Raw genomic sequence first — 4,071 nt, 5'->3', positions numbered from 1 at the left:
TACTAAAAAAAGGAATGCATAAATAAGATACACAAAGAGAGACTAGATCCTATGGGTTGGGCCCTAACCCAAAGGGACTCAATCCTCTGAAAAAACTAGAATGTAATACAACGGTAAGCTTTTCATTGACATAAAATAGAAATTAGGTACATCATGCAAACGGAATGAGAATGAAAGTCTCAAGATTCTAGCTCTTAGTATTTCTTCCCTGCTCAAGAATTCAAATTCTATTGAGCCTTTGGGCTTGTTTATTTATACAAATATTACTAAGGGGCAACCCCCTTGGAAAGAGGAATGCTTGCCTCCAAAATATCGAAAAAAGTTGATCTAGATCCCTTAGATCCTCATAATTCCTTGAGTACCTCGGCTGCTAGTAGATCCTTGAGCTACAAGTGAGTGATTTTAGGGATCAAGTTGAATTGTAGGAGAGTAAATACATGGGACAAGCCTCCTACATCCCCACTAGTTTCCTCCAACGTGCCTCTGCATAGTAAATGCACTTAAAAATGCATTGTTTCTTGCACATTAACCATAATAGGCCATGAAGTATGAAAAACATCATTTAGTCTCTGTATTAAGCACATTATAGACAAAAAGATGTAAATTAATATGAGAACAGAGGAAACTATAGGTTGTACGATAGAAAAATGGACCTTATAATATACCTATTAATAGGACCCATCATCAACCCCATGTTGAAGGTGTTTCTCACCCTCTAAGCAACTTACTCACTGATTTGCAGCTCATGCATGGCCCTGGTGGCCTCTCCGACATCCCAAGGCACCTAAAATAGTGTGACCTCTTGTGTATAGAATCCTACATTTTCCTCTATGGCTTCCCATTACCTTGTTCCTTTTCTTGATATATTCTCTCATATAAGCCTAATATCAATGGAGGATTAGTATTTAGCCCTATCCAATTGGTATTTAACCTTTGAACAATTATTTTGTAGAGAAGGGTTCTCTCTAAGGCATTCCTCAACCTTTTAGGGGAGTGGTACTCCCTAATTTGCAGACTGTGGGGTAGAGAATTCCACCTCCTTTGGAAGGCCTGCAAACTCTTGGTCCCCAATAGCCTAAATATGTATTTAAAATGGAGAACACCTTGTTCTTGTTTCTCTAGGTAGCTTGGGCCCAATTTAGTGTTTGCAGAGATAATCCTATGGTTGCTTATTTAACCTTGGGACTTGTTAACTCTGCTCTGGTGTATAGGGGCTCACTTGCTTCCCTGGCCATAACCTTCTTTACTTCCTCAACACTTGTTTCCTCATGGACAAGACAAGAGGCTGGGGCCACTAGTTGTGCATTTCCCAACCTTGAATCAGGGTCCCATAAGTTCATGTCTATGAGGATCATATTATGCATGTAGAATTCAGCTAATTTGGCCCTATCTTCAATGCTTACTTGCTGGCAGAAGTCAATGAACCTCCTATAGTCCTGAAATGGAGTAGAGCCATATTATCCCAATGTATTGATTTTAAATTGTATCCATTTTTCTTTGAGGAAGGTAGCATATGATTTGGATGGTTTTCTACACTAGATGGCCTCCATGGACAAGATTTCCATGGTGGAAAGTTGTGCTTCCTTTTCCTATAGCTGCTCTCTTAACCTCTAGTTTTCCAACTGAAACTGCTCCCTCATGGTTTATTCTTTTAATCTCAAGTCAGCCATTTATTTACCCATTTTCTTCATCTTCTCCTCCATGAGACCTACATCCTCAACTTTATTTGACTTGGAAATCTGCATCCACCAGTGAGTTCGACTTCTCTCCTTTTCTAACTCAAAGAGGATGGGGATTGCAAAATTTTTAGGTATAATCATTCTTGATTCAATAAACTTGTAATATGATCCAAGATAGAACTATGGATCAGGCTCTTGGAGTTCTTATGGAAATTCTTGTCTTGCTTGAGGTATCTTTGTTCTTTCCTGTAGTAGTTTATCCTTATCTTGTAGCAATTATGTCCTTTACTGTAGCATCTTTCTTTCTTCCTATAGCAAGGCAGTTTCTTCTTGTAACTGCTTTACTTTAGGTACCCTAGTGGTTGCTATCCCTTGGTATGTCTGAGATTTATTTCCCTTGGATTTGAGGGATGTGACTTCCTCAATTTTCCCTTTTCCTCATCCTAATTCTCCTTCTTGTTTTCTAGCATATTCTTCAATTGTAATTGAGATTGTTGAGGGAGGTTGAGGCTTCGCTTGTTTGATACTAGTGATCTTCCTCCTTTTGAATTACAAGGTGCCCTACTTGGGTTGCCTTCTTTTGGGTTCGTTGGGTGTGCTAAGGGATACCAGGGTGGCACCTGCCTATTTTTTTGCATCCCCTCCTAATAGGCTTACCTGTTGCTCTTGTTTTCTCTGCTTCTAAGAGACTTTTCTATGAATGGTTGTGTTCAGAGCATCCTAGAATTTCAAGAAAGAGTTGAGAGGGTTGGTACTCTTATTTTGGCCAAAGGGAGGATAATTTCATTCCAAATTCCAAACTTTGTTGCCACCTTACTTCTATCATATGAAATAAAGGTCTTTTTTTAGAAAATAAATTTAATTCTGCTAGGATTGCAACAAGATGTTTGTATAGGCAGAATTTTTAACCAAATTATTCCATTTCTTTGATCATGGGAGATGAGAAGAGTGTTCCACTTACCCTTCCCTAGATGATTCCTTCATGGTTTTGGGGGTTTTGAGGAAAATTCTTGTCAATTTGAACCCTCTTTCACCTCTCATCCCGATCTTGTAGCATTGTTCTACAATCCTGTAGCAGTTTTATGCAATCTTGTAATAGCTACTTCTGATCCTAAGCACCTATTATTCGACCCTATAGCTTCTTTATAGCACCATAGGGGACCCTTTCTCATATATAGATCACCTATAATTATATTAGTGGGCCTCTCTTACCATTTTAGTAAAGAGCTTCTTAGTACAAATGAAATCAGACTTGTCTTTTTCATTTGTTCTTGTGGTAGTGGCCTCAGTGTGCTTTGTGAGTTCACCCCCACGTACCATCTACGTATTTCATATTTTGGACCATTGGCCCCACTCCTCATAATCATCACCCCCTTATTTTTTAATTTTCCCATGTTGCATGGATGAGTGAGTTAACTACACTTCAACTATTTGAGAGTGGTCAAGTTTAAAGGCCACCTCCAGCCTATAAAACTCATTCCTCGTTCATTAAAAATAATTTCAAGCTACCATGCACTTAAAGGATGAGGTGAGGAGTTTCATACTTATGCCTACCTGATGGTTTCTTGTTTCTTCAATGCTTGCATGCTACTTCAAGATAGTGATTTATTTGTTGGCCTATGGAGGTGTTATATTTCATGCTAGTTGTTTCATGCACTGGTCCTTCCTCTGAACAAAATATTTTTGTAGATATTCTCTGATAGGTGCTTGACTAAGCGAATTCTATTGATGCAGGTTCTTCAAATCGTGGATCGATTTGCTACTATTGGAGATTAACAGTGGCCCTGTAGCATCTCCTCGAGAGTGGTGTGGCTTCCCAAGATCACAAGGATGGTCCTTCAATGCTTCAAGATGGCTAAGTCTTCACTCTAGTGTTGTCAAGTGTCTTCAAATGTGATTCTATAGGGTTTGTGCAGGTTGCTACAAGATTGGATCATTTCCTATAGCAATCACACAGACCCCTCAAAAATTATATCCTTCATGAAATGTATCCATAGGCTCCGATAATTCATGGTGAGCCTATTGACAGGGACTAAAATCTTTGGTCGTGGTGAAAGTTGTGGAAGAAGGGGTGGAAATGGACTTTTTTCATGAATAGAGATGAATTTTTGGATGGAAAAATGGCTAAATTGTGTGGATGAGGGATGATGGAGGTGTGTTGGAATTTTTTTTTAATTCCCCCAAGGAAAACATGATATATGACCCCTTTCCTTATGTTTATTACAATTCTGTAGCACTTTTAGTCAATCCTTTAGCAGTTCATGACAATCATGTAGCACTACAAGATTGAGGAATAATTGAGTTAGATAGGTTGCCTCATGATGGAGGAATGTAGGGAGATGGGTGGAATGATGAAGTACATGTAGGATGATAGCTTGGGAGGTGGAAAAGT

This window comes from Pinus tabuliformis, chromosome 8, assembly GCF_031772625.1.
Source record: "Pinus tabuliformis cultivar Carrire ecotype Pingquan chromosome 8, CPIR1, whole genome shotgun sequence".
In the NCBI taxonomy this organism is placed as follows: domain Eukaryota; kingdom Viridiplantae; phylum Streptophyta; class Pinopsida; order Pinales; family Pinaceae; genus Pinus; species Pinus tabuliformis.
Note: the sequence above shows the minus strand (reverse complement) of the source record.